Source organism: Argiope bruennichi, chromosome 2 (assembly GCF_947563725.1).
Source record: "Argiope bruennichi chromosome 2, qqArgBrue1.1, whole genome shotgun sequence".
Classification (NCBI taxonomy): Eukaryota; Metazoa; Arthropoda; class Arachnida; order Araneae; family Araneidae; genus Argiope; species Argiope bruennichi.
Window position 1 is genome coordinate 93,336,093 of NC_079152.1, and position 14,287 is coordinate 93,350,379.

The window sequence follows — 14,287 nt, forward strand, 5'->3', positions numbered from 1 at the left end:
TTTCAGGAAATTAATTTATATTAAACGATTTCCTCCCTATTTATAATCGTCTTAAAACTGGAAGAATGTAAATTGAATTCTTAAAATATTATTGAGCTACAAAAAAGATCAGAATCTTTAAGTTTTATTTGTTACTGATGTTTTCAGTAAAAGTATTATTCCTTGCAAAATAGTTTTAATTTGTTTGACAAATTTTCTTCCCTAATCATATCAGCCTTAACGAAAATCTACAGTTCAGTATGAAACATTTTTAAAGAGTGTATTAGCTTCACTTCACGGCATATTTTTATTCTATTCGTGTGATTTATCCTGATTTAATTGATTATTTTTCAAAATTCTTCATGTTTGGAAATGCGACAACGCTCGGAATGAACTTCTGGAAAAATGCTACAATGTCCTTATAGTTTTACACAAAATAGATTGAAAAAATATATAAAATAATAAAGTATATCATTTAAATAAAAAAATTATCATTATAAATATATATTTAAATGTCAAAAATGATTTGAAAATTATAAGAAATATTTTCCTTTTAGCATAACTGAGGTAAAAATTAAACAAAACTCTAATTTAAAAGTTCATCAAATAATTTGTTCATTTCATGGACTTTTTGATCATTTGTAGATGACTTACAATATACATTAGCTAGTTCCAGAATTAAAAAAATAGGCCGTATTTTTATTAAATCTTACAATACTGGGTTTTGACTATTAAAGAAGACGAAAATTTTAATTTTTTCATACTATGAATCATTGAATGGTCTTAAAATTTTTAAGACCATTGTTAAGAACGGATTGTTTATTTTGTAACACAAGAACTGCAGAATAAGAAATCCGAGAATACTGAAAAATTATTATGTCAAACTTGCACAAAATACATACATTAGATTTTAATTTATGTGGTCTTCTTTAAGTTAAAAGTAAATTTGAATTAAGTTCCGATTTATCAAAATTTAAAATGTCAGAAAATAGCTTTCAATTGTGCGAAGTAGCATTAAGTCGTTGATTACAGAAATATAAAAAATGTATATAATTTCCCGAAAAGTAAAGGCAAAAAGAAAAAAAACTCAAAGGTTTTATAGAAAAGTCATTTTGAAGAATATTGTTAAAAGAGAGGAAATCGATATTTTCTTCAAAAATTAACTTCCAAAAACGGCGGAACCATTCTAAAGAGAATAAAAGAGAATAGAAATTTGTTACTTACTTATTTGTTTTGTTATCTTTCCAAGAATGTTTTTGAAACCATATAATATTTCAATTGAACAGTTTGAGATAATTGTTTAATTTTGTCTAGAATTCTTTTTCAGACATTTGTGACGAAATTTATTTACTATTAATAATTTTTTTCTAATAATTTACATTTTATCAATAAAGTTTTTTATACAAACTTTAATATTAATGTTTCATGTTTTTCAGTTAAATTATGTTTTTTGTTCATTTAATCATTTTTAAACACTAAGTTTGGCAACACATAGGTATCGTTGCTGAAACAAAAGAAAAATACGCATAAAATTTGATAAATTAATGATATTCTGAAATAAAAGAATTGTGTAATGTGTTCTTTTTTATGTTTATTCATTATAAATTATTTAAACATTAATTATTTAAATTTATTATATTGTTCAAACATGCATTATTCTTTGCAAAATAAATACATATTACATTCAAACATAATGTTCGACCAATTTTGAATGATCTGATATTCATTTCAATTTTATCCTTATATTATATGTGTTGTCTATATAACTTTTTCTTAACTTTTCTCATTCTTCCTCAATAAGGTATGAGTAAATAAAATTTATTCAATGAAACCTTATTCACATTTTATCTTAAAATACATTTATTGTGTTTAAAATTTAAGTTGAATTCCAAATAAACGGAATAAATAAAGTCAGAATTTGTTCAGGAAAATTGGATAAGTGATGAAAAATGTATGCTATCTTTAAGGAAAAACAGACGAAATTTACTGATAAGACTATTGAATTAATAACTATAAAAATAATGCTGTTGCATTTTGTAAACGTACATTCTTTATTAAAATAGAATGTTTGAGTACATATGTGACTATCAGTTGTTGTTTTTTGTTATCTTTACTTTTTTTTTTACAAAAGGAATTTTGTTTGTGAATATTTTTTCAAAGCGTTTCGAATTGGCGATAACTAGTATACCAATAATTTCAATATCTCTAAGAAGATTTATGAATTGTAAATATATTCTTATTATGAAACTGTTTAGATGTGAAGAATTTAATTTCAGCCACCCGAAGATAAAACAAATTTTTTTTCTTCGTTAGTGAATGAAGAATAAAATATGAACGAATACCATGTTTCCTTAAAAACAATAATCATCGCTAATCAATAATCAAAAATAATTATTTCTTATATCACAATAAAGAAATAATAGTTTTTTTATAATATAACAATGATTATTGTGTATAATTATATCGCAATAATTAAAATAGTAAAACCATATCTCATTTATTTGAAATGGCTCTAAGAACGAGCATTTTCCTTAAAAGAATATTTCAACTATTCAACGTTAATGAGATCTGCTTTTATCAAGAAGTATTTGAATCTTAAATTATTTAACAATTGAAACTTGGTTAAAGAAATAAATATAACCTTATATTTAAACACTAATACGTAATAACAGATCATCGGAAGAAATGATTCACTTTATAATTATTTTATAACGTATTTTTTTTATCATAGAACAAATCCTATATTTCTAGATTTCAAAGCGCAATGAGTCCATTCCTATTGGACATTCAGAGCACATAAAGGTGACCTACTCCAACTAAACATAACAAAACCTTTTTTTCTTTCGTGGCCAATTCAGAAACAAGTCGCATAGATCAGAATAGGAACATACATCAAACTCTTGTTCGCACTGAAAAAAACACCGTGGTTTATGGAATCCACACACGGCTTAGTTGCCAGTTGTCATAAGATCGAACTTCATCCCATCATCAGAAATGGTGTCATTTTCTTTTCTTTTTTTCATATGGAAGTGCAAGATACTTAACGATAGAAAAATGATATTTTTTGCCTTTTTCCCCAACTGTAACCGTTTTTTTTTTTCCTTTCTCTGCATTTGCATTTTATTTCTCGTGATAAATTTGGTTCTGATTTATAGTGCTTTTTCCAAAACGGCGCTCTTGTAAGGTGGAATGTTTTTCTACAGTAAACAAGCATTATTTTTATTGGACGTGGAACTGAGAATGCTTTTTTTTCTATATTTGTGAAAACTGAAAGAACGCCGCAACTTAAATAATAAGAATTTTGCCGAGTAAATGGTGTAAAGCCATTTTTTGTAAACTTTGAATTTGACTTTTTGTAAGACTGGTTTTATTACTTCTTTTTGCTTGTTCTTTGTTTTTATTATTTTGTCTAGACCTTTATGGCAAAATTTTGTTTTAGTGTTGATGTTAGTAATCGTTTTCTCAGGTGCTTTGCTTTCCATGAACTCTCTTTATTCAATTCTGGGAAGAGAAAAGAAAGCATTTTACATCAATATTTCGAAATAAAGAAACTGCTATTTTCCATCCAAGACAATACCACAATTTTTGAACCAGAAAATGGTATTGTACATTTAATATTTAGTTTGTTTGTATTAATTCGTAATCAAAATCATTAATATTAACAATTGTTTTATTTAATTATTTAACAGAAACTTTTTAATAATGTTTGCCTAAAAGTTGATTCATGTAAGCATTCACACCAAGTAAACGTTTTTAAAATTTTGTGGGCAAAGAATTTTGCATACATATCTTCTAGATATGCTTTGCTATATTTGTATTCATTGTAAGTAGAACAAATTAAAAAAAAACGGAGCCGTAGTTTGTTGAGCATTCTTATAATTTCACAAAAGAAATAATTTTTATTATTCTACAGCTGGTTTCATGCCAAACAGCAACATCATCATGGAATTTACGAAAATCGTGTTACATTTTAGAGCACCTTAAGTTTTATATAAATTAATAAATGGGTCACCTTACTTTATCTTGAATATAATTTCTTTACATATTATGTATTAAAGAACATATATAATTTTAAATTTTCATTACTTACCGTATTTTTATGTATTAGTATAACGGTCGAAAATTATTTTAGGTATTTACTTATTCTAAATGCCTTCAAGATTGATTGGAGATTTTCAGAATGTACCATAAACACTAAGAAAACGAGATTGCTTGACGGTTTTCAAATTACGTCAAGATCGCTAACCTCTATCTAATTTTTTATTAATAATGCTGATGAATGTATGCGTGCCTACGTATGTGCGTCTGTGTGTTATCGCTGTACAGGACAGAATCTTTTACCTACCACTACCCCACTTAGCACATATGTAATTTAGAGGGTGGATTTTTGATATTTTTAATTTAAATATTGATAAATTAATTGGTGATTTCACCATAACTTTCAAAAACATTATTGGGTAAAAATGAATCTTGCAGCATTTAAAAATGTAAAAAATTGTTCTTTTAATGATATCATTTTAATTGACGTACAAAGTTTTTCTGTATATTGGCAATTTTTTTAAAAATATTTCATTACACTGTTTGTAACACCAGAAAATCCAAATATCATTCCAAACGAAAACCAAACTGCTTCATTGTTTTATCAAGTATTTAACTGTTTTATTTTCTTACATTATTGGAAGAAAAACAACAAGAATTCTGGTAAAATGTAATTCTGGTAAGTCTGGTTAAAAGTAATTAATTAATAGTTTAATAGGTTAAGTTTAAAAGGTAATAACAAAAGCATGAAATTTAGGAGATACATGTACTGGGCAATCACATTTTTAATAATTACCCTGCTATTGGACTGATATCCGTGAGAAAGGTCTATGCAGATAATACAAAGAACATGTTTAAAACAATTAAAATGATACTGCCTTAATGGTGGAATCACGGATATGAATCTGTATTTGAATGATTTGAATTAAATTAAACATAACCAATACTCCAAGCGAACCAGCAGGGATAATTTTTAATAAAATAAAATTCTATCTAAACTTCAAAGAACTCCTTCCGAGGTGTCCATTACCAGATTCCAAATTAAATATGTACCTAATTTGATAGTTGTAGGTCAAAAGATTTGACCAACCGAGTGCAAGGTTATATATACATACTAACACGCACACGTTCATTTTTATTATTAGTAGAGATATGTCGGGCAATCTATCTGTATCTTAATTTAGTTTCTTTTAATATCATTTAAAAAAAATCTTTTTTCAGTATTCAGGTATCAACGAAAGAAGAAATAAAAGCTTTTAATTAGTTAAGAAATTTTCATTTGAGATGATAAAAATAAGAAGAAAAGAATGGCTGCCCACGTTAATTATATGTTAACGTATAAATTATATGTTATAATTTAGGTTACTCTAAATCTAGAATATTTTTTCCCTTGAATCTGTTATTATTTTACTTATCATATTCAAATGTTCTCGTTAAATAATATTTGTGACTAGCTGCTTTTGATGACTATATTAATAATGAAATAGTAATTCTGTAACAGAAAAAAATTCAAATGGTTTGTTTGCATGTAAGCCTGAGAATAGTCATCATAAAATTTTATTCATATGATTAAAATGTAACTAGCAAGTTTATTTGTATGCTTTATATCTTCATAAGGTATATGCAGAAAACGATTGAGAATGCCCAAATTAGCTTAATTATTTTAGGTTTCATCACTGTTTTCCTTACTAATTTGATATTCATTGTTTTTATTTTAAACGTAACCAAATCCTTTGTTTTATGTTTGTTTTTGTAAAACAATGATTTCATGATTGATTAAACATTATAATTTTGGTTTATTGCATTTTTATTTTATAAATAGAAAGATGAATTGATTTTATTAGATATATCAAATGGTCTCAAATCTATAATTTATACCTAACATTTACAGAATGTTAAAGTCTAGTAAATCTTAAATTTTTTCAATAAAATTACGGTACAAATTCAGGATATATATATATATATATATATATATATATATATATATATATATATATATATATATATATATATATATATATATATATATATATATATATATATATATATATATATATATATTGCCAAAAATGTGTGCACATTTTCGACAATGATAAAAATAAAATATAAATATTTTTCCAGGTCTTATTCAATTTATCTTTCATATTTTATATTTTTCCAGGTCTTATTTAATTTATCTTTCATATTTTTAAGGATAATATATTTTTTTAAAAAATTAAGATATTATTTAAAATTTTTAATTACATTTTGATTTCTAATGAGAGGTGACTTTGATACGTTACTTGAGGAAACACTGATTACAAAATTCCATATTATTCCCTAAATGAATTATGAAATAAGTTATAAAATAAATGTTAAAAAATACTAAAAAGAAAATTTTAAATTACGATTTTCTATTAGTCAATTATTTAAATTTATTCCTGTAATTATAAATAAAAATAATTTTTAGATAAAAATTAGTGATGTGAAATAAATTTTAAAATCCAAAGACATTTATAGAACTCCTCTTATTTAAATTATAATTTTTATCGCATTTCCAGTAGATTAAAAATATGTTATATACTTTAAATTTTTTATTTTCCTTGTGATTTCATTTCTTCATCGTATTATTATAGCGTCTTTCGCCTTTGCAATTTTAACTTTGATCACCAAGTATCTAATAATTCTTTTCCATTTACACGAATTAATTTTATTTAAACTAAAATAATTTTAGGACAAAGTAATAAAATTAAAGTAAACTCTTGAAAATGTATGGCATTAGTAACTTATTAATATTTTTTTATAATATTTGATTCAAAATAATTTAATATTTAGATGCATCTATAAAATGCATGTAATATTAAATATATGTATTAAAGAGAATAAATGTATTTTATTAGTAAAAATATTCAAATAAAATAGAACCGCTGATTAAATTGGTAAAAAGTTATAAACATTATTAGTAATAGAAAAAAATACTTTTCACTATTGCTTACTATAGGTTCTGAGTTTCATATTTTGGAACAGTTCACCACAAATAAAAAGAATTTCCTGAAACTATCGAAATTTGATTCATCATTATAAATAGAGGCATATTCGTAATCTCACACTCAGCAATTTACTGTAATGCATGAAAACTTTATCAGTAGTCTAATGAACGTCTTGCAAAATTTTGCATAATTTATACGAAAGAACCACCATTTAAGTTCACGCTGATTGAGCTGGAGTAAATATTCTGATTAGGTTTTAAAATTGAAGTCTGCTAAAAGGGAGGGGGACTCCTTTACACTGCAATTCCTGCACATTTTCGCAAATAATTTGCTTTCATTAGGCCAGGTAATTAATAATATCCATTAAAGTAATGAAATACCAAAATAAATGGAGATAATTAGAAAACAAATTCCAGTATTTTTAGTGCGGTTTCATTATTTTTGTCCAATTTAGAAGATTTAGAAATGCTGTGAGTACTTTGTTACAAGAATCGATAAGTTTGCAGAATTAATTGTGGCTTTAAAATATTTGCTGTTATTGACTAGAGTATTCATTAGTTGAACGGATATCATATTCTTTTTATTTACTTGAATAGAAGCAAAAATGATTACAATAAACAACAATTATTTTAATTGCTTTCTATGAATCACTAAAGAGTTCCTATCGAATGATTCTTAAGAATATTATAGCTTACATTTCAATTCAGTTAATTGCTATCGTAATTATGAGTATATATATAATTACGTATCAGTATATATCAGAAATTATATAGGTATATGCTTTCCAATTTTTTTTCTCGATATCATTTCTTAGTAGTGTTTTGGATTATATTAATTTGGTTTAAAAGACCGGTAAAATAGAAGTACTACTCAATTTAGAGATTAAATCTGGTTTTTATCGACTCCGGAAAATCATATTAGAGGCTAGGTATTGTATATTTGACTGATAAAGTTCTTCAAAAACTTCCCTTTTAGGGAATGCTTCTCATATTTAACATTCTTCTATTTATTAGAATCATTTATTTGTTAATTACAAATTCCAGTTATTACATACCATCTACTCTTTAAGTCAAAATTTTACACCATTTAAATTTACCATTCAAAGCTTTGACAAAAGAAAGAATCTTAAAATAAATACAGTGAATTGTTGATAGTAAACTGTAACTTTCCGCAGTTAATGGAGTTAACATCCGCGAAAATTATTTCTGAAACAAATCCGTCGTTTATATTTCAATATATTACTTATAGTAATATTAACAATTATATATATATATATTCAGTAAATTTTGTGAGTTTTATCACAGTAGCATTTTATTGCATTGAAACTTTATTCGGAATCCCTCTCTGAGAAAGTCTATTATTTTCTTCAAAGCAAAAAGTGGATTCTTGAGTGATGAAGTTCCAATACCATTCACAGAAAGGTTAGGAATTACTCAGAAATTTTATTACAACGTCTTTTATATTCACCAAAATGTTTTAGCAAATATCTAATAACTAATTAAAATTTCTGCCTCTTTTTGGAAAAAAGTTCTTTAATTGCATGTGAAAAATAATCAGAGATCGAACGGCATCAGAAATAATCTCATTACGATCAATATTGATGTACATAATACCAGAAAACCACTAAATAGGAAAGCAGAAAGACCCGTATGATCGGTCAATGAAAAATACTAACACTTCTAATTAATAAGCAAGTAATAGTTCATTAGGATTTTCACTTAATCTTCATCGATCGATTAAGCGAAGAGTATCTTCATTCAGATTTCATTTCTGACACAAAGTTAGTATCTGTTCAAACAAAAGGTTAGTTGACTTATTATTTGACATGTGACGATGGAAATGATCCCTCCCTTGAAAATTTCAATCTGAATACAGCAAATGTGTCCGAAAATTAGTGAACTGAGAGTCACTCCCACATGCAGCCACATCCTGTTTTTATTGCCGGCTTCCTGGTCTATGGGTAGCGCTTCTTTCCTGTGATCTGGGCGCCCCGGACTCGAGTCCTGGTTGAGACATGGTCGTACTTTAGCCTGTGTTCTATCTGTGAGCTGTGTGAAATAGCCCCACAGTAAAAAGGGGTTGTACAAGTTAGTGTGTGAGTGCCATCTTCATTTGAACTAGAAGTTAGACTTCTGCCCACGGTAGCCCAGGCTTACCCTCAGAAGTTACCGCACAAACTAGGCTTAAATCGCTGATTCGACATCGGGCTTGTAAAGTGCCATCAGTAACAACAAAAACCACATCATTTAACCATGTCATTTAGTCTTAATATGCATTTGCCCGATTTTGAACAATATTTGTGAGAAATATTTCCAGGATATATTCTATTTAATCTTCATGATTTGTGAATTGTGCACAGATTTTTATAATTAATGTTCCTTAATTTTAAGCGCATCATATCTTTTTTTTAATCCTTGTTCAAAGAACGCTAGACAGCAGATAAATAGATTATTAATATATACTGTCACTAGAGACAAAATTTGCTACATGATCCATTCGGTTGTTTTTGCTGAATAATGTTGAGGAAGGAGAAGATAGTTGTCGAATCAGCAATCTCTTGATTAAAATCTAAAGTGGAAGCAAACCTCTAATCTTTAATATTATTATTTTTACTTATTTAAATTTGTTATTTCAAAAATGTTTCAGTAGCTAAAATTTTGCATTGAACAATAAAATGTTGTTTAAATTATTTTACTTGCGAATTGTTTTAAACAGTTCAATCTCGTTTTATAATTATTTACAACAATGTTCCATGAACTTGGAAAATACCTCAAGAATTTCTTAGAATTATTTCTTCTTATTTTAATGATAGAGTAATAACTTAGAGAAAAGGATCATAGAATAATATTGTAGTTCATTTCACAATGAATAATATAGATTACTGTGATATTTTAGCTTCGAAGAATAAAATGAAGACTTATTGCTAATCAGTTAATAATCTTTTAAAAATTCCAACTACATCGTACTGAATATTGAAGAATTCAAATTCGAAACTGAATTTCCGTAGCATAAATAAATAAAAAGAATGAGAAATATTTTATATAATAAAATTTTGGAAAAGTACGAGAATATCTATCAAGAAAATTTATTCAATCAATGAAATTAAATTTCACTGATTGCAAGAAATTAGAACAGAAAAACTGAATGAGAATTGATGAATGATACTGAATGAAATGAACTGATACTGAAATGAGAAAATTTATAGTTAATTTAAGCATAGATAAAAGAAGTAATAAACTGAAAGCAAGTAGTATTTCTTATTTTTTCAATCAATAAATATTATTATTTATATTCAGCAATGTTTATTTTATAAATCTTATCATAAAATATAAAGGAGTAGTTACTTGAAAGGCATTTGAAACTGGCGTTCACATAGCTGTTTACATACTTCTTTCCTTTAAAAATTTTTAAGCTAATACTTTTATTCAAATAAACTGGAATTGTTGTTGTAAAATCCGATAAAATCGATGTTTTTGATTCTACTACCTGCGACAACTTCCATAAAAGAAATAGAAAGTAAACGGCAATCGTATTTCAATCTTACCAAAGTGCTTTACATGACACATATAGTAAAAATGTTTACTTTTAAAAAATGAGTTTTCTTTTTAAAGATTTCAATATACATAGCAAGCTGTTTTTTGAAAATGGAAAAATTGCGAAAATTTAATTGAATTTTTACGTTATATAGATAATGCGTACTTTTCATTTGTAAATAATAAATTATTTGTCAAATTACTTTTGTTAAAATATTTAATATCAAAATATTTTTGAGTTCATAACATTCTGGCTTTATTATTTGTGAAAAAAAAAACATAAGGAAAAATGTTTAACGATTCCTTCTTTATTAAAACTATAAAACAACAAGTTTTAGTTAAATAATAAAAGGATGTGGCTTTTTATGTAAAACAAAATATTTGATCTAATTTCATATTTGATATAAAAATTATTAAATAAGAAACCAAATAAAGAAACCTTAATTTGTCATTTTAGTTTAAATTTAATGATATTTTCAAACTCTTTCTTTTAAATTAAAATAATTAAATTTTAAATTCAGTTTATTATATTACATAATTTTTTGAAAATTTTCATTTGAAATTATTATAATGAAAAATTTAATTAAATACAAACTTGGAATTTAATGAAAATGGATCTGTATACTCGTGAAGACAAACATTTTAAGAAATATAAGAGAGGACTATTTTTTCAATTATAAAAAGAAATTTAAAAAAATATTGCTGCTAAATTAATGACAATAAGACATAATATATGACATTAATGTATTGAATTTGTTATCATTTATTTCAATTTCATCATTTATGTTATTATTTTTGTCTAAAAAGCTAACAAAGTAAAAATACCTTGTAAACATTCTCGATGTCTTTAATATAGAATCTCCGAACTGAGGTATTTGAAAGTTCAAACATTGTATATTTTTAAATTATTCTTAAATTATATTCTTAAATTTTGATATTTAAATTCAATCATCTCGTCTGAATGGAGTCAACGCTTTTAAAGCATAATTTGAAAGTTGTGAATTTCTGTCTGAAAGTTAAAGACCTTAATATGTTGAACAATAAAAACATCTCACATATTTTGGTCATACAGAAAATATTCGAAAACAGTATCGACATCAGTCAAAAATATGAGGGAATCGGGCTTTTGAAGAATTTTAAAATGTAAAAAATATCTATATATCATGATTTTAAGATATTCCAGCGATAATTTCCAGAGCTGTTGATTATGTATAACTAACTGATTGATATTCAGTTATATTTACTGCATTACAACATATATTATCCATTTCGGATAATTAATTAAGCCAGTGATTTTGGACATTCATTCTGAAATTGATATCCTAAGATTTATGTTCCCTTCATAAATAATGGATATAGTTTATGGTAACGGCGTACTAAATGATATCAATGCATCAAATATAGTATCTAGAATTACATTACATCAATTTGGTGATAAAAATTAATTTTTAGTAAGAAATTAATTAAATTTTAGTAAGCAATGCATTTTGATATTTAAAGACAAAATATGAAAAAATATGATTCGATACACAACCTATAGCGTGGCATCTGAGATATTTTCAAATGAAGAAGCAAAAAGCCGTATGAAAATATTATAGATATTTTTGTGACAAAATGACATTCAAGGATTACTTTGTAGGAAATACAGATTTCATATAAATGATTGACTTATAGGTGAAGTTATATCTTCGTATTATAACTAATAAATTGAGCTTCGTAATATAATTAATTTTGTCAAATTATTTCAAGCTAATATATTACAGAGTGTTGGAAATTGGAATGATAAAATAGGTGATAATTTATAATTCGTGACAGAAAATTGACCTCAACAATAAATTTATGCTTATAAATTTGTTATTTGGTTTTGCCATAGTCTTAAAAATTGTCACTTAATCAACAGCAGAAAAGGTTTCTCTTAATCATCAAGACCATCCTTGCCCAAGTGCCTTTATCAGCTCTCTGGGATAGACCTGTTATTATTCTTCAACATTTTCAGTTCATTTTGTGATACAGGAATTTTTTACTGAACAAGCAATTTTAGTAGTGAGCTATTTTTTTTTTTAAGCTTTTTAAACGAAGCTTAAAACTGCGCAATAACATTTATATGCATTTTTAAAATACATTTTTTTTCTTATTTATAATGTTATATATAGTGATTAGTAATGAAAGCAGAAATTATCTCTTAATATGTTAATAAATGCTTTTAGAAATTTCCCACTCACAGTATGTTAATAAATTTATTTACTCTCATTTCATCCTCCCTGTCTGTAAATTTTTTTAATGAATGAATTTATTTCTGCAAACACGAAACAAAAACGTATTTTTAAAATTTTATATTCATAATAAATTTATTCATAAATTTCATATTTTTATGTATTACTATTTGATGCTTCTGTCTTGAAAAAAAGAGATTTTGCAATCGACTTTTCACTGTTGGACAGTATATTATTCCAATATTGTCGGGCCTTAATTGATTAAATTAATTAAATTTGATTCCAAGCAATTGACACTCTATCCGAGTATATTCATAAATAATCTTAACATTACCTTATTCAATTTATAAATTATAAATTCAAGAAAATAGAGTAAAAAATAATAAAAAAGAAAAAAATTGCTACTTTACACAAGATACTGAAATATAATTATGTGAGCTAATGCAAATATTAAAGCTTTTCATTAAATTAGTTATTTAATTTATTTTTGATCATATGAAATGTTTATATCAGATTTTATAGTTTTTTATAAAACAAAAGTACAAAAAGATAAACACCGGATTGCTTCTCTCAAATATGTTATCCATGTTGATGATGAAAAGCCCGAATGAAAACTTTTCATAATAATTATTTCTGTTATCAAACGATATTTTGTTAAATCTGTTAACATTTTTATGTTTCTGTTGTATCTATAATATGCTTCTAAAACAAATTATGCGCATGAAACTGATGCATTTGATATAAAAGATTTTCAGGTTTATAAATATAATTTAGCAAAAACGAGAAAATAAATTGTTAAATTCCTGCTAACTATTTCTCTAACATAATATCTTACAAATTCACAAAATCAATGCTTGAAAAGATATTTTGAATGACGCACCCTTTTATCGAAATTAAAACCTGCTTCTATAAATAAATGAATTAAATATTGACATAAATAATAATTTTAATGAGCCTGTTTCTTTGATCATGCTTCATTTATTCTATTGCTAATCATCGAGATGAAATTATATGCTCTTAATTTCATGATAATACCAATACATTAATTGAAAACCCTCCTTAATTATCCAAGAAACAATAAATGAAGAATTTTGCATTCCACAGAAAGCTTAAAACCTGATGATTCTGAAAACGTTTCTTTATTCGATAACCAGCAACTCGAACTCATCAGTTAAAGTTAAATATCATTGTGGAGAAAATTGATTTCCCATTGTTTATTTGAGTCCAAACACCTTTTGTTTTCCCGCGTTTTTAGTCTCCAGATCCTGAAAGGAACATTATTGAGTCTAATATCTATCATCCCCAGGCAGATCCTTTTGTTTTGGGGTAAAAGGTTTCCGGACTAATTTACTAGGCTTCGCATGTCACTGTTCCATCCCCTCTTCCTTCCTTTTCTCCCCTGCCCTTCCTTCCGTATGATCTAGAGCTGTGCCGTTCACTTTCATGCTAAAAGGTCGAGCAGCGAGGCTTTTAGCGGTCATGCCCTCTGGCTATCAAATTCATGCAACAAAGTCTTGAATGCCTTCTCTTTGAAGATCTTCCCCAATTGCAATCG

The 14,287-nt window shown here is 25.9% G+C and overlaps 1 protein-coding gene across 1 annotated transcript in view; it reads right to left on the bottom strand.

Annotated features, from left to right (window-relative positions):
- Positions 1 to 14,287, bottom strand: part of LOC129961609 (synaptogenesis protein syg-2-like) — a 251,873-nt gene that overhangs the window by 144,178 nt on the left and 93,408 nt on the right. The window lies entirely within an intron of this gene.